The following is a 17,957-nucleotide window of genomic DNA, read 5'->3' on the forward strand; positions in this document are numbered from 1 at the left end:
GTGCACTAAATCTCCATGTACAACTTGCTGCCTCATGCTAAAAGTTCCATACTGAGCTTTAACCTGGCATGACTGTTTCCTGCACTGCCTTCCCCAGGATGAATATGCCTAGCACTGTCTGGACTAAGGATTTTTCACACCCCTGAGAGACCTAGCTATACCGATATAAAATCGTAGTGTAGACCAGGCCTTGGTAATTAAGGGGAGCCACCCACTGCCAATAACGTCTCATAAGGAAGCTATTCACTAAATACATCTCGCGTCAGGCAATAAAACAGCAAGAGAGAATGAGCCCTACTGCAGGCTCCGCTAGAGCACAATGAACTAGCAAAGGGGAAAATCCCCTCTCACTCATCAGGCTAGGAGCTCTGTGGGGCAGAGACTCTGCCTGCCCCATTGTCTGTTTGGAAAGCACCAAGCACACCCTGGTGTTACCCAAACCAAACAAATGCTGACCCTTGCAAGTGTGCGTTTCTGCAGCTGAATTTACACTCAGCGTACGAGAGCTCCCAACACTGACAGCTCATCTGAGTAAGTGCGTGCATGAGGAAATACAAACTGAGCAGCTAGTCTGTAGTTCCAGATGGAAGCCCCCCTACCTGCTGAATCCTGGTGAGGGGACAAACACGCAATATAAAACTAGTCTGTAGGTCTAGATGTGATTACCCACCCTTGTTGCCATCAGGGTTAAATTTATTAGTGATCAGTAATTAAGTTTGATGGGTGTACACCCACAGTAAGGGAGGTGAGTGGGTGGGTGGGAATGGTGAGCTCTGATTAATATTAAATGAAATAAAACCTCAGGAGTTCATAGATGCAACTGGACAGTTTAAATATAACCCAGGAGTTGGCTGAACGCTATTGGACAATTTAAATATAACCCAGGAGTCGGTTGAATGCTATGGGTCACACTTTTTAGCAACTCAAAGTCATTAAAATTATACATTTACAAAAATAAACAAGGGTCTAACCCAAACCTGAAATGTTTCAAGGGTTCACAAACCTCCACCATACTTTTATAGAACAAGCATTTGCTGTAAAAACATTTAAAAGCTATGGGTATTTCTAGGGTGTTTACTATGGTTGTGATACATCCATTTTATTTCAAAACAACCCAAAACTTTAAGCATGAAAGAAACACATTAAAAAAAAACAAACAAGACTTTCACTGATATTAGTAACTTTATGGATGGTTGTGTATGGTGATTTACTGTTTAATACTGTAAGAAGGCCCTACAGTGCTCTTTTTTTCCCATTGAAACAGAAAAATGTATTTTAACTACTACTACAAAAAAAAGCAGCCCAGTTGTGCAGACAACTTAATTCTCCCACCCCTCAGATCACAAAAGGGAACTTTGGGGAGGGATACCTAATTTCCTTATGTATCTATTAATTGAGAGTTGTAAGTGATCGAATCAACCTGCTAACTACAGACTCTGAAAGAAAGAGTTAGGATGGTATAAAAACCTCAGGGTTTTTTTGGAGACTGTCCTCTTTCAAGAGAAACTATCTTGAACAGAATAGCTGCTGGACTGCAAGACTAGGTGTACTGCTTGTTTTTAACTCTGAAAATATATATTATATAATGTCACTCTTTATCCATGCTGTCCTTACTAGCTAATGGTACCTATCTTTATTGCAGTGTGATTTGTTTAGCATGGAAATAGGAACTTCAAGCTGCTTTTCACCAGGGCCAGGTAAAACCCCATTTTTAACTATAGTTGTGCTTAATATTGTTAAATTAAAAAACACCAGGTATAACACAGATTACATAAGGATTTGATGCTATTGGGGAATAATACTAACTAAAAATTTTGCTTGTTCTTTAATCCAAAGGTCCAAATACACATGGGGGAAAACAGAATAACCATGTGCCGGCATCCGTTTACCCTGTGGTGGAAGGTAACTTTCTGCAATTGGCTTTTAAAAGAGTGTGTCTGCTTTAAAATGTTTTTTAATTAGTTAGTGTTTAAATTGTTGCTGGTGATCTAGGAGACCTATACTAGAGATAGGTGTGGGTTTTTAAAAAGTATTTGGTTGCAGACTGTTGGTTTAGTGTGTTTAAAACTCCTGTTTTTGTGTGTGTGTGTGATTCAGGGAGCCTATGCTAGAGATAAGTGTGTGGGGTTTTACAGTATTTTATTTCAAAACAGTTTGGTTTTTACTCTGCAAAATGTGATGTGTTTTTAAAATGGGTTGTTTTAAAATTAGTGTTTAAATTGTTGTTGGTGATTTAGGGGACATAGTTACGGTGGGGGAATTAAAAAGTATTTTATTGCACACTTTATTTTTGGGTGCATGGTGGAAACGTGCTTGTATTAAAAAAATGTCTAGGTTTTAGAGGAACACTAGTGGTAGAAATAAATCAAAACCTGTGTGTGTTATACAGCCTGAAATGGATTATTTTGTTTTAAAGCTATGACTTTTTAAATAGAAAAACACCCTAACGAGTATTTTATTTTTTTTAAGTTTATAAGATAGTTTCATGTGTTTTATAATAATAATGTTGTCTGCTCCACAGTACGGTCAAAACACGAGAGATCCTTAGACCAAAGTGAAAAGAAGCTCAAAAGAAAAAGGAAAGAGACAGCTGAAAAGGAAAATTCACCAGCATCAACGGCTGATGGATGGACGAAGCCCAGTAAATATATTTTGCTTATTGGTTTAGTTATGTTATGAGGTTTTGTATTTTAAGCAAATACATATGTGTGAGTGAGAAAGGTGGTAAAGTTTTGTAAAATATTTATTTGATGCTAAATTGGAATATCTCTGTTTTTCTTAATCAGACATGGGCAGCTCTCCTGACAATGCTGTAGTCAGAGCTACCGGGACACCTCCACCAGAACTGCCAAAGAACCAGGAATCTGCTCTGAGACTTTTAACAACAACACCACCACCAACGCAAAACAGCAGAAGAGCGCAGACGATGCATCAGGACAGTCCAAAGCTCGTATACGTCAAACCCAAGGACAAAACAAAAGACTCTGATAAAAAGCAACCACACAAACACAACTCCAGTTCCTCAGCTGTCAGCACCACATCAAACCCTGAGAAAACTGAGCAAAAACACAGATATTCACAAACCCGGAGCATGCGCTTTAGGGGTCGTGAATGTGAGGGAAAATACACATTCACAAACCCGGAGCACACGCTTTAGGGGTTGTGAATAAAAAAACAAGGACTGAAAGTTCCTGCGATGCTGGGGTATCTCCTTATGAAGTATCTGAAAATTATTACCAACCATTTTCCCAACACAATAAGCTCGACACAGCTCTTCGGTATTCTAAAAAGATTTGGTAAAAATATGATGCTTCGTTCAGAAAGCTGATGGACCCTGTATCCTCGGGGGTTCTCAAAGAAAGGAGGGCTGGGAACTACATCAAAAATGCAAAAGCTTTCGTGGGTGACTTTTTGAAAAATACTTCTATTTTTCCAGAGGGTGGTTCTGAGCAGGCATGACTAGTCATAGAAAGGGGCCTGAGTAAAAGGGGCATCCTCAAGGGTACACATCCGCTAAGGCATAAACAAAAGGGGGACAGAATTTGCGGGACAAACAGATGGCTGCCCAAAAATTATGGGCCAGGGTAGCTGTAAAATGTTTTTAAAAGGCTAAAGAGGTGATGAGGAGAAAAGAACAAAAAGAGTTGCCCCTATTGAAGGCTCTCAGATTGAAGTGTCTGAGAATGGGGAGGCGAAAGGTGACTCTCAGACAGAGTCTGATTTAGAAAAGTCCCCAGAAGGCTCTCTAGACGGGTCCCTGTCTACTTCTGATGATCCTTGTGGTGGCCCCTTGGAGTCTGACTCTCAAATAGCATTTGACGTAGAAGACGCAGCTGATGGTCCCATAGAGGAACCCCCAAGTAACCCTGAAAATGCAGATGCAGACCCCCAAACAGACATGTATATGGAGCAAGTGAGAAGTTGGCAACAGGAACTACCTAGATTTGGTGGTTTGGTGTATTGTGAGGAATTTCGTTTTGTTGATCTTGAGCGAATAAATTCAGCTCAGCAGGTCGTCAAAGTCATACACAGGGGGATACAGTTAGTTCTTGATGACGTTAACAGTAGGGTAGCACCTGACAATTACGTTCAGTTACGTTTAGAGAATCATAATTTAACTGACCATTTGTTTTCGGTCAGAAGAACTAGGGATGAGCTGTCTGCTGAAGACTTCTTAAATCAGACCTCAGAGTTGTTACAGAGTAACACAGAGATGCATGTCGATGGGACATTGCGCCTCATTGTGACAGTTGTAAAAAACATGGGTGGGGGTGACCGTAGAGTTTTAAATTCTATCCCAGTTGGATAGTCCCAGCTCTAGTCCCAGCTGCAGTGTAGACGTACCCTTAGAGACAAAGAGAGCTTTAGATAAATGATAGAGTCGCTCATGCTCCACCCAGCATGCAGCCTCTGCCAAGCTGTGCAATGATGTCAAGTCGTCTCAGGAACCAGGCTGTGCCTATAACTTCCCCTAGACTGAGCCAGCTGCCAGGGCCTGTGTTGTCCACAGAGCAGCCAGCATTGGCCGGGAAGGGAGCCTGACCAGGGCTCCAGGGCACAGACTCACGGTCTCCCTGTGTGATTCCCACAGACAGAGATATGGGAGGAGGTGATGCACCCCCTGCTCTGGCAGAAACCTATAATATGGGTGGCAGCAGTAACAGCACCTGCCCTCCCTCAGGGCAATGGCCCTGCAGACTGGGGTGGGGCTGGGAGGGATTCACTGAATCTGGACGAAGGTTTTTCTCTTCTTGTCTTTCAACCCTGCACTCTGAAACATCAGTTTAGTGACAATAACAAAGGGGAGGAGGGGGGAAAGAAACACAAATACACGAACACACACACACACCTGTCGCAAAGGGAGCCCAGTTCTGTGCCAGCATCCCAGTCTGGGTACAGATGAACAGAAAAATCTCGGAATTTGCAGAGACATTCCCACAGCCAGGTTTACTTTCAGAGTCAGGAGGTGCCGGATTCTCCCTGAGAATCCCTTCAGTGAGGCCCTGTCAGGACTGAATCCCACTCTGGAACTTCGAGTGCAGAAGGTGGGGGCCTGCTAGGGTGACCAGATGTCCCTGGGACAGTCCCGATTTTTGGGTCTTTTTCTTATATAGGCTCCTATTACCCCCCATCCCTTTTCCCGATTTTTCACACTTGCTGTCTAGTCACCGTAGGGTAGGGGTCTCAATAACACGGCCCGTGTTATTTCCTGCGGCCCACCATAGGTGCCGACTCCATGGGTGCTCTGGGGCTGGAGTACCCACGGGGAAAAATTAGTGGGTGCTCTGCACCCACCAGCAGCCAAGCTCCCCTTTCCCCCGGTGCACCGTGTCCCCGCTCCTTCGCCTAACTCCCAGCGCTTCCCGCCGTCAAACAGCTGTTTGGCGGCACTTAGAACTTTCCAGGAGAGAGGGGGGAGGAGGGGGGATGCAGCGGATTCAGGGTAGGAGGCGGAGAAGAGGCGGGCTGAGGTGGGGATATGGGGAAGGGGTTGGAATAGGGGCAGGAAGGGGGCGGAGTTGGGGTGGGGACTTTGGGTAAGGGGTTGGAATGGGGGTGGGAAGAGGTGGGGCAGGGGTGGGGCCTCATGGAAGGGGTGGAGTGGGGGTTTTGCAGTCTGTTACCAACCAATTTTGAAGTTCTCAGCTATTTTGACTTGACAATTGGTGTACAACTACAGAAAGGTGTGTATCTGTGCTGTGCCAAGAGTACTAGACCATTGTGAGATCAGAGATAATTCAACCAATCACCACCCGTACTCAATAGCTAATTTGCATGCTGCAGTTTCATTTGTTGTATGAGGGAGACTTCAGAGATGGTGGATTACTTGGCCCAACTGCCACAGCCTTGTGCCTCGCTGCCACCTCACATATCAGCACAACCACCTACACAACAACACAACCAGCAAGTCCAAATACAGATAGTCCCTCACCCCAGCACACACGCCTTATTTGCCACCAACACAAATCAACCAAAATCTCCCAGCACAATACAACCCAAGCACAAATCAACACAGCTTCCCCTGACAACACACACTTGCCCACCCTCACTCATACTTACCATAAACTTGAGTGGCTAAGTGGCAAGTTCTTTGCTAGTAAGCATATATTTGGCTACTGTGACAACGCAATAAAAGTCAATAGAAAAATCACTGTAAGATGCTCTATAATGTAAGGGTGTAGAAAAAAGGTATATATTATATAAGAAACAGTACGTGACCCTGTAATTAAAAGATTACATGATAACACATAGTCTCAAAGGGGCAGAGAAAAAGTTGTGTGTGCAACCCTAATTTTGGCACATGTGCTTAAGTGTGCAGTATTAACATTCTCTTAGTGTAGTTTTTTACATGGAATGTGGTACAATTTGCAAGCAACACTGACACTGGTTTTGTCTCAGGATATCAAACTTAATATTGATGCTCTGGTTGATACAAAACACTGCCAGCTAAGTCGCCAAAAATGAAATGACTGTCAAAATTAGCACTGACTTTTCACATTACAGTTTTAAAAAAGTTAATAATTAACTTTTAATAGCATACCATATTACTCTTCATTTTTTTCATTTTTGACTATACTTTTGTATCATTGCATAAAAAGGTTTCAGTGATGCAGCCCTCGGGCCAATGTACTAGTCCTCATGTGGCCCTCGTGGTGATTTGAGTTTGAGATCCCTGCCCTAGGGCCTGCAAGGATTTAAAAAATTAATACTGGCCTCTCCAGGCTTGTATTAAAACCCCAGGATTACAGCTTTTCACTGAGTTTGGCTTGGTAAACGCTGCCACCACCCAAGTGAAAAACTGCCTCTTGCAAATCCTGGAAAAACTCACTTGGGAAGTTTTCCCTGAGGCCCCTCGGCTTTTCCATCCCTCCCTTGGGGAAGCCGAGAAAGAAAACAAACAAGAGGGATACCCAGCTGTTGCCACCAGCTAATTGAAAAACATGTGCACAAACCTTTTAAGACACAAATCAAATCAGGTTCTTAAAAACAGTAAATTTTATTAAAAACAAAAAGAAAGAAAATACATCTGGAACTTAGGCTTCTGCTAGATTTTAAAAGAGCAATTCCAAAAATTAAGCACCCAAAATAGCTTCTTGGGGTTCAGCTTAAAGGTTACAAGCAAACAAAAGCATCTGGGGTTAGCACAGAGGAGTCCACAAGCCTTAAAGAAAATAAAAGAAATAAACCCAATTACGTCTATCTAAACATTTCCTGTCCAAATGAATCCTTCTAGGTATTTCATACCTGGTCCAAACTTTACACAGCATTCCAGCTTCCCCCACCCCTTCAGCCCAGAGAGAACAACAGAGAGACAAAGAAAAGGAGGACTTGTGGCACCTTAGAGACTAACCAATTTATCAGAGCATAAGCTTTCATGAGCTATAGCTCACTTCATCGATGTGCTTATGCTCTAATAAATTGGTTAGTCTCTAAGCTGCCACAAGTACTCCTTTTCTTTTTACAGATACAGACTAACACGGCTGCTACTCTGAAACCTGTCATTATGCAAGAGAGACAAAGGGAAAGCTTTTTCCCCATTTTAAAAAGTTCTACCCTTCCCATTGGCTCTTTTGGTCAGATGTCCACTCCTTTTTCTTTACCTGGAGGACTTTTTAACCCTTTACAGGTAAAGTAAGCAACCACCAAGTGGGACTTTATAGCTAACTGGCTGGCTGGGTGTCCATAAAAGGGAGATCCCCCCCTCCAGCTTCATTTACCACAGGCCCATTGGTGCTAACAGCCCATCTGAAGGGACCTCAGTGCTGTGTGTCCAGAAATCTCAGACAGCACCATGCAGCTGGGGGTGCAGAGCCCGGCGCTCCCCTCCCTGCTGAAACCCAGAAAGAAGCTTTGAACCGGAAAGTTTGGAAGGTTCCACAAAATTCTACAAAGGTCTAGAACATTCTAGGAGGTTAGTGACAAATGAGGAAAGCCTGAAACATTCTATTTTTCCTTTTATCACTAACAACAAAACCAGCCCCCCGACCCCCCCGCAAGCCTGGCACCCCAGGCAGTCACCTAGGTTGCCTGCCCCTAAAGCTGGCCCTGGTCCCCATGTCACTTACAGAGGCTGCAGCACCATTTCAACACACAGGGTCATGAAGCCGGAGGGTTTGAGACCGGACCCTTCGTCGTTATTTTTGTTACATTTGTAGCTGAATTGACTGGGCCGAGCCCCCTCCCCGTCTGGGCCTTCCACTCCTTTCAGAACTGAAAGTACAAAAGAAGCAGGAAGCTGAAGTAACAGTCTGTGTCCCTGGCTGGTTGGGGCAGAGCAAATTCCTCTTGAAGTACCAGCCCCACCCGCAGGGCATGGAGCTGGCGGGGGTGGGCCTGGTTGGGGCAGTTTGCCGGGTGAGCCAGTGTAGGGGTGGCAATGCCCCCCCGGCCTCCGAAGCTGCTGTTCCTGCTCTCCAGGGATCGCTGGGTTATCAGTAATGCCGCTCTGCACAGCACCGCCCGCCACAGCTTTGTCCGGCTGGGGAAATAAAGCAGCACCAGCAAAAAGCACCAGCCAGTTCGCACCACCCCACGCCCCTGCCCTGGGTGGAGGCAGAATGAGGAAGGTGGAAAGGGGGGGATTGCTGCGGGGGGAGGGGGAGCTGAAATCCAGAGCGCCGGAGTGGGAACTGGGTGGGAAGCAACAGCTGATCAATGGTAGCTGGGGGAGAGCGGAACGGACTGAATGTAACTCAGGAACTGCCCGGCTGTAGCTGGCTTGGCTCCTACAGGCGCTCAGGGGAGCAGAGCCTGGGGGGTCAGGGAAGGCAGCAGCTCTGGGACTCGCAGCCCCCCCCTCCCCGCCCCCAACCCCAGCAGAGGTGGGGGAAGAGGGGCCATTGGTGCAGATTTCAGAGTAACAGCCGTGTTAGTCTGTATTCGCAAAAAGAAAAGGAGTCCTTGTGGCACCTTAGAGACTAACCAATTTATTTGAGCATGAGCTTTCGTGAGCTACAGCTCACTTCATCAGATGCATACATTGGTGCAGAGTCACTTTCCTGAGAGGAGGAGGTCATTGGATTCCCTGAGCGCTGAGCCAACGGGCTGGATTCTTGTGAATCACGTGAGCACCGCCTTGCTCCTTCCAAAACAGAAAACAGGAGCAGGAGGGGGAGCATAGCTCAGATTTGGTTCCGTGTCCTTGCTGCTCAGCACAAATGTTCCCAGCCACTGACACCCCCTGCAACTCCCCCTTCTCCCCAGCCACTTCCCCAGCAGCCCATAGTCACAGTAGTACCCCCTGAGACCAACATGATGTTTGAAAGGGGAGGGTTTGCAGGATCAGGCCCTCGTCGCCTCTCTCATAAATTATTGCTCCATATTTCATACAGGGGAAGGCGGGATCCAGGAAGGGGGTCTAAGTGAGGGGCAGGGGGGACTTCAGCACTGGAGCCCAATTGGGGAAGGGGCTGACCTCCAGGCAGGTAAAGCTGGCCAGTGTGTCAGGAGCTGATTCCCATCAGAATTTGCTACTAGTAACAAAAGCCTAAACTCACTTGGAGGCTGGAGCCTAAGGCTTTGCAGTAGCAGTTCCCTAGGTGCCTGTTTCTGCCTCTAGTCATGTGCACTGTTGCCTCCCACTAGGCACCCATACGCTATCTCCTGCCCAATCCCTAGCACAAACCATGAACTTGGGGAAGATAGGTGCTTCTCCGCTTATTTCGTCTGCAGTGTCTGATCCAGCAGTTCTGCTCAGAGGCCAACCATTAGATCCAGTCTCATACAAAATCTGGCCAGAGGAGGATGTGCCATCCCAATAGTTAGAGCACTCACCTGCAATATGAAGAGACCCAGGTTCACTGCCCCTTTGTGTGAGGGAGAGAAAGCACTTGAACTGGGGTCTTCCACACCTCTTAGGAGAGCTCTCTAATAGTTTGTTCTAGTATGTTTCCAGGTACTGAAGTTAGGCTGACTCATCTATAATTCCCTGAGTTGTTTTTGTTCCCCTTTTTAAAGATAGGTACAATGTGCCCTTCTCCAGTCCTCTGGGACCTCACCTGTCCTCCACGAGTTCTCCAAAATAATTCTTTACAGTTCTGAGATTGCTTCAGGGAGTTCTTTATGTGTCCTGGGGTGAATTTCATCAGGCTCTGACAACTCCAATACATCTAATTTATCGAAATACACTTTAACCTGTTATTTCCCTATTTTGGCTGGTATTCCTTCCCCCTTGCTGTTCATAGTAATTATGTTGAGTATCTGAAGACTGAACCAAAATAAGCATTAAACACCTCAGTGTCTGTGACCAGCACATGGGTGATCATGCTTAGTGGTCACAGCAGGAGTCATTAGCCAGGAGTCAAAGCCCAGGGTCAGAACAGGAGTCAGAGGCTCGATAGAGTAGGTCCTCAAGGAATCAATTCTGAAGCACTTAGAGGACAGGAAAGTGATCAGGAACAGTCAGCATGGATTCACCAAGGGCAAGTCATGCCTGACTAACCTAATTGCCTTCTATGACAAGATAACTTCTCTTCGACACTGGTGAGGCCTCATCTGGAGTACTGTGTCCAGTTTTGGGCCCCACACTACAAGAAGGATGTGGAAAAATTGGAAAGAGTTCAGCGGAGGGCAACAAAAATGATTAGGGGACTGGAACACATGAGTTATGAGGAGAGGCTGAGGGAACTGGGGATGTTTAGTCTATGGAAGAGAAGAATGAGGGGGGATTTGATAGCTGCTTTCAACTACCTGAAAGGGGGTTCCAAAGAGGATAGCTCTAGACTGTTCTCAGTGGTAGCAGATGACAGGACAAGGAGTAATGGTCTCAAGTTGCAGTGGGGGAGATTTAGGTTGGATATTAGGAAAAACTTTTTCACTAGGAGGGTGGTGAAACGCTGGAATGCATTACCTAGGGAGGTGGTGAAATCTCCTTCCTTAGAAGTTTTTAAGGTCAGGTTGACAAAGCCCTGGCTGGGATGATTTAATTGGGGATCAGTCCTGCTTTTAGCAGGGGGTTGGACTAGATGACCTCCTGAGGTCCCTTCCAACCCTGATATTCTATGATTCTATGATTCTATGAACTGGCTCTGTGGATCAGGGGAAAGAAGTGGACATGTTATTCCTTGACTTTAGCAAAGCGTTTGATATGGTTTCCCACAGTATTCTTGCCAGCAAGTTAAAGAAACATAGGCTGGATGAATGGACTATAAGGTAGATAGAAAGCTCGCTAGATCATCAGGCTCAACGGGTAGTGATCAATGGTTCCATGTCCAGTTGGCAGCCAGTATCAAGTGGAATGCCCCAAGGGTCGGTCCTGGGGCTGCTTTTGTTCAATATCTTCGTTAACAATCTGGAGGATGGCATGGATTGCACCCTCAGCAAGTTTGCAGATGACACTAAACTGGGAGGAGTGGTAGATATGCTGGAGGGTAGGGATAGGATACAGCGGGACCTAGACAAATTAGAGGATTGGGCCAAAAGCTTACTGCAGGCCAGCTGAACTGGTTAGGTTGCCTAGAGACTGGCAGGCCCTGATTCCTGACAGTAGACCCTGCCCCGATGGCAACCCATAGGGGCCTCCTGGCCCAGTTTTTTGGGGTACTTCCTATGGAGCTCTCGCACTAGATCCTGGGTATAGATGTTCTCTACTGGGTCCCAAGACCACACGTCTGGACTGTAGACTTTCCAGTCCACCAGGTACTGGAGCCTTCCCCTAACTTGCCGAGAGTTGCGGAGTCAGTAGACCAAGTACTCCTCCTGTCCCTGGACTGTTATGGGTGGTGGTGGTGAGTTGGAGCAGTTAGGATCTGGGTTCTTGGTCTGGGGCTTTCAAAGTGAGATGTGAAAGATGGGGTGGATCTTCAAGGACTCAAGCAGCTGTAACTGGAAAGGCAGTGGGTTCACCCATTCTATAATCTTGAAGGGGCCCAGGTATTGGTACTCTAGGTGATTGGTGGGTAGTTCTATTTAAGGTTGTAAGCAGAGAAACACATCTTGTCTCCTATGGCTAGAATAGGAAGAGCCTGACACTCTTGGTCTGAATGGTGTTTATAGGCATCTTTAGAGGACTGCAAATGTTCCTTGAGCTTCTGCTGCACCCAGTGTAGGTGGGAGGTTAAATTTGCGGCAGCTCATACTGGGGAACTCACAGGTAAGTCTGGGTGTCAGCAGTGGTGAAAGCCAGGGCTTGTAAAAAATGGGCTATGTTGGGTTGAGGCATGGCTTACATTGTTAAATGCAAACTCAGAGTAGCACAGCAGGGGGTGCCCTTCATCCTGGGGGTAACTCAAAAGGCCGCAAAACTACTGCTTCAAGATTTTATTGACCCTCTCTGTTTGCACATTAGTCTGGGGGAGATAGGCAGACGAGGTGAGGAACTTGATGTCAAAAAGTCTAGAAATTCACATAAGATTTGGGAGATGCACTAGGACCCTGGTCTGATATAATGCCCATTGTTAACCCATGGTAGCAGAAGACATTTTTCAGGAAGAGCCAGGCCATCTCCTGTGCAATAGGAACAATACCAAATGGGATGAAGTGCACCATCTTTGTTAGGAGGTCAACAACAACCAGGATTACCGAGTTTTCCCTGGGAGCATGGCAGTTCTATGATGAAATTCATTTATATAATAGATCAAGGCTACAGAGGTCTTAGATTGGCCAAAATGGCCCTGAAGCAGTGAATTCATAGAATCATAGAATATCAGGGTTGGAAGAGACCTCAGGAGGTCATCTAGTCCAACCCCCTGCTCAAAGCAGGACCAATCCCCAATTAAATCATCCCAGCCAGGGCTTTGTCAAGCCTGACCTTAAAAACTTCCAAGGAAGGAGATTCTACCACCTCCCTAGGTAATGCATTCCAGTGTTTCACCACCCTCCTAGTGAAGAAGTTTTTCCTAATATCCAACCTAAACCTCCCCCACTGCACCTTGAGACCATTACTCCTTGTCCTGTCCTCTTCTACCACTGAGAATAGTCTAGAACCATCCTCTCTGGAACCACCTCTCAGGTAGTTGAAAGCAGCTATCAAATCCCCTCTCATTCTTCTCTTCTGCAGACTAAACAATCCCAGTTCCCTCAGCCTCTCCTCATAAGTCATGTGTTCCAGACCCCTAATCATTTTTGTTGCCCTCCGCTGGACTCTTTCCAATTTTTCCACATCCTTCTTGTAGTGTGGGGCACAAAACTGGACACAGTACTCCAGATGAGGCCTCACCAATGTCGAATAGAGGGGGACGATCTCGATCTCGCTATGCCCCTACTTATACATCCCAAAATGCCATTGGCCTTCTTGGCAACAAGGGCACACTGCTGACTCATATCCAGCTTCTCATCCACTGTCACCCCTAGGTCCTTTTCTGCAGAACTGCTGCCTAGCCATTCGGCCCCTAGTCTGTAGCTGTGCATTGGGTTCTTCCGTCCTAAGTGCAGGACCCTGCACTTATCCTTATTGAATTGAATTGTGGCATTGTTTCAATTCCTGAAGCAAAAGGTGTTGCTCTGGAACTTGAATACAACTTGTGTGATAAAGGAGGCCATTCCATAGTCAGAATTTAGAGTTCTGGCAGGTACCCACATTAGTCAGGATCTGGTGGATTTGGGTAGCAAACGGATCATTGGAGAGCCGGGGTGGATAGAGGATATCACTGAGACTGCTGTCTATTGTCCCGTTGACAAAGCTGGAAACCTTGAACATGGTGGTAGAGGGCTTTTTGCTAGGTTCATGATACTCATTTTTTTTTTCATGAAAAGGCATCCACTTTCCCATTTCTTGTCTTTGGGCAATAGGTTACCACAAAATCGAAGCAATCAAAGAAGAGGGACCAGCAGATCAGGTATTGGTTAAGGCAGCTAGCAGTCTGTAGGCTCTTCGGGTTCTTGTGCTCTATCAGGACTTGCACCAGGAATCGGATTCTTCCTAGGTGAAGCACCATGCTTCAAAAGCTGCCTTGATAGTCACTAACTCCTTGCCACAAATATTGTAATTTTTTCCACTCAGATTAGCTTCTCAGAATAAAAAGTACAGGGGTGTAGTTGGTTGTGGGTGCCCACATGTTAAGATAATACTGCATCTATGGCAAAGTTTGAGGCATCAGAATCAATTGTAAAAGGTTTAGTGGGATGTGGTTGAATCAGTATGGGTAATGAGGCGAATGCCCTCTTCATGAGCCTCAGTGGATAAGCGAACTGGGTCCTGTTTTTCAGGAGCACCAGTATGGGTGCAACCAGGTGAAAGAATCCTTTAATAAACCTCATGTAGAAATTGGTGAACTCCAGAAATCGCTGCACTTGACATACATTGATGGGTGAGACCCAGTCAGATATTGCTGCCACCTTACGTGGTTCCATGGTGAAACCCTCAGACAAGTCAATACATCCCAAGAATTCCACTGTGTCCTTATCAAACTTGCATTTCTCAAGCTTCACGTAGAGTTGGTGTTGATGGAGTGTCTCCAAGACAGTGCATACATGGTGCTTGTGGAGGTCCTGACCTTTGGAGAAAATAAGGATGTTGTCCATGTGAATGACTACAAATTTGTCCAGCCTGTCTCTAAAGATGTCATTTTTGAAATGGTGGAAGTTTGCTGGGGTGTTGCACAATCCAAACAGCATGACCAAATGTTCAAAGTGGCTATACCTGATATGAAATGCAGACTTCCATTTGTTTCTTTCCCAGATCCTCAACAAGCTATAAAATTCATAGAGGTCCAACTTTGTGAAGATCTTGGCAGAGCAGAGTCTTTCAAACAGCTCATTAAGTAGCAGTAAGGGGTACTGGTTTCAGATTATAAACTTGTTCAGAGCTCGGTAGTCCACAGAAGGCTTGCAGGGAGCTGACAGTTCCAGAGTACCTGTAGTTTGGATTTGGAGAGGGAGTCAATGCACCCAAAGGGAACCTCTGATCTGAGCTGGAGGTTGATGAGGCAGTCATAGCTCTGATTAGGCAGTAGGGTGTCAGTTTTCTTTTTGTCAAACACATCAGCATAGTGTTGATATTTAACGAGGTCCTCTTTTCACGTATCTGAATTCTTTAGAGGACCAAGTAAACCACAAAGGGTGGCTGGTCCCAGGTTGGCTCTTGGGAAATAGGTATGTTGGTGAGATGAGGAGTCAAAGGATACCATCCCTGTGTGGGTTGTGGACAGGAAGCCAGGGGGTGTCAAGGACAACTGATAGATGTGGTGAATGAATTATCCCAAACTGAAGGAAAAACTTAGTACCCAGCACCAGGGTTAAAGCCCCTGCCTTACCCTCAGCTGTAGATGCCTTGTTGGTGCGGTCTTCCCTCAGAGCAAATATGACGGGTTTGTGCCAAAACCCCTCTGGGGACGCACATCCTCTGATGTCAGCAGGCACATCTGCAGTATACTGTGACAGTGCATCCAGTCGTATCTGGGATATCCACCAGTCCATCAAAATTGTTACCTGGAATGTTTCAACTTTTCACAGGCATGGTCATCAGATCGCGGTCCTATGTGAAATGGACCGTCTTGGCATATCAATCGCAGGCCTAGCAGAAACAAGGCTGATAGATCACGGACGTCACGAGGTGGAAGTTTCTTTATTTCTGTATTTTGGTGGTCCCAACCCCATACATGGGGTAGCACCACTACTACAAGGTGAGGCCAAGTTCTCCCTGATAATTTGGATGCCCGTGTCTTCTCGTTTACTTATTGCATGTCTTAAACATCAACACAGTTACCTCGCTGTCATACTAGTCTATGCACCAACAGAGGAATCTGTTGGTTCAGTTAAAGATAATTTCCACCATCAATTGGAATCTCTAGTATGCACAGTCCCTCCACATGATAATCTCATGATCCTGAGCAACGTAAATGCAGTTACTGGCTCCCTGCAAACTGGGTTTCAACAGGTCATTTTTCATTATGGTTCAGGCATATTCAATGATAACTTTTACCACTTGCTCACATTCTACACCTCCCATAATTTTTCCATTCTTGGGTCATGGTTCAAGCGCCAACTCGTACACCAGATGTCATGGATCTCTCATGATGGCATCACTCAGAAGGAGTTGGACCACATCATCACACATGACAGGCATCTCTTCGCCTCCTGAAGAGTATATCATGGTGCGGAATGTGCGGCGAATACAGATCACCACCTACTGGTTGCATGTATGGTGTTGACTGTCCGACGAGCTGATAAGCCTTCTTCAACTATGAAGAAGTTTGATATTGATGCACTTCGTGTGCCAGGTTTAGCCAACAGGTTTTATATCATCAGCAGCAATAGATTCTCGGCTCTAGCCAACCTGCCTGATAACATGGAGGTTGCCTGGTCCTTTTCACTTCTACTCTCAACCAACCCACTGAGCAAATGATTGGCGATAGGCGCCCAGCATGCTGACTATGCCTATCGGAGGAGGCCTTCCGGATAATTAAATTGAAGGCCGCAGCCACCAGCGTGGTGATAAGCGCACTCATAATCAGCTGAAGCAAAAATTTAACACCCTAGCACTCTGCGATCGCGAGGCATATTATAACCAAGTAGCAGATGATGTTGAATTTAGCTTAGCCGGGGCATCTCAAAGGCAGTATTCCATGTGATCCGCAACCTCAGCAGTCAAGAGGTTGTCACTACAAACGGCATCCTGAATGACAGCCAAGGTCATCCATGTAAATCAGACGATGACATCCTCTCACACTGGGTGGAATATTGTCACAGTACCGTGAAGCAAACTCCAGTTGCTGCTTGCTCACAGCTGGACGGTTCTAGAGCCAGACATTTGTACTGATGCACCAACATTGGATGAAGTGAAGCATGCCATCTGCAAACTGAAAATGGACCTGCAGCCGGTGCTGAAGGCATCCCCCCAGAGCTGCTAAAATGTGCTATTGACCTTATAGTGGAATCACTTCTAGACATCTTTCGTCTGCCAACCACCTGGATGGACAGTATTGTGCTCTCACTTTATAAGGGTAAGGAACAACGCAGGGAATGTAAGAGCTATAGGCCAATCACCTTGCTGCCCGTTCCAGGAAAGGAGTTTGCACATATTCTGCAGGCACGCTTGGAGCCTCTGCTACATCAGAAGTGTCACCCCCAGCAATCAGGCTTTACGAGGAAGAGGTCCACATTAGATGCCATTTTGGCCCTTCGCTTGTTGTTGGAGATACACCGTGACTTCAGGAAGCCCCTGGATGTAGTGTATGTTGATCTTAAGGCTGCATTGGTTCAGTTGACCGTGTCATGCTATGGAAGACCTTAAAGGGTGTAGGTATCCTACCACTCTGCTGGACTTGATTAGAGAGCTGAATAGTGGAACCACTGCTCATATTCATCTGGGGAATCGGATGTCAGCATCTTTTAAATTAGTATCTGATGTTAGGCAGAGTTGCGTCTTGGCCCCTGCACTTTTTTGTTGGGCAATGGATTTCATAATGCAGCATTCCATCAGGTCCATAGGAGTAGTATATACCTCGATAGCACTCATCACCATGCATTTTTGACAGATTTCCACACCCCTTTAGGGCTTAAGTCCCACCTTCCCACCCATTTCCGTTGGCACCGAAGTTTGGTGCCGTCGGCCATTTTGAAAAAAAAATTGTGCATGTTTGAATGGAGGAAGTGTTGTGCTTGGATACATTGAGAGAAGTTTAAAGTTTGGATAATAAGTTTCAATATCTTGCAGCTGGGCTTCTTGCCAGTCAGCTGCGTTGAGCATGGGCAACAGAGATTGGTCCAACACAATATAATTCACTGAGGCAGATGGCATGCTATCAGGGGGCAGTCCCAGAGCTTTTGCAACACACCTATGAAGGCTCTTGTGGGTCTCTGGCTCTTGAAGACTCACACTGCAAATAGCTCTCACTCCATCCATAGGTATCACACCGACTTCCAATGCCTGCAGACACCAGGACAATGCATCCTCATCTACATTGCTTCTCCCTGATTAGTACTGAATACTGAACTCATGGCTCACCAAGGTGGCCACCCATCTCTGCCCTGTAGCATCCAGCCTAGCACTTGTTAACACATAAATCAGTGAATTGTTG

The 17,957-nt window shown here is 46.0% G+C and overlaps 1 protein-coding gene and 1 pseudogene across 2 annotated transcripts in view; both read right to left on the bottom strand.

The window, feature by feature from the left end:
* Window positions 1-8,439, bottom strand: part of LOC144275096 (butyrophilin subfamily 1 member A1-like) — a 52,739-nt gene extending 44,300 nt beyond the window's left edge. Inside the window, exon 1 of the mRNA XM_077834228.1 lies at window positions 8,067-8,439. The gene's annotated coding sequence lies outside the window, so the exon portion shown is untranslated. The remainder of the gene's footprint in view (window positions 1-8,066) is intronic.
* The window catches only part of LOC144275109 (uncharacterized), an 807,364-nt pseudogene that overhangs the window by 220,630 nt on the left and 568,777 nt on the right, over window positions 1-17,957 (bottom strand). The gene's annotated exons all lie outside the window — the stretch shown is intronic.

Source organism: Eretmochelys imbricata, chromosome 14 (genome assembly GCF_965152235.1).
Source record: "Eretmochelys imbricata isolate rEreImb1 chromosome 14, rEreImb1.hap1, whole genome shotgun sequence".
Taxonomy (NCBI): Eukaryota; Metazoa; Chordata; order Testudines; family Cheloniidae; genus Eretmochelys; species Eretmochelys imbricata.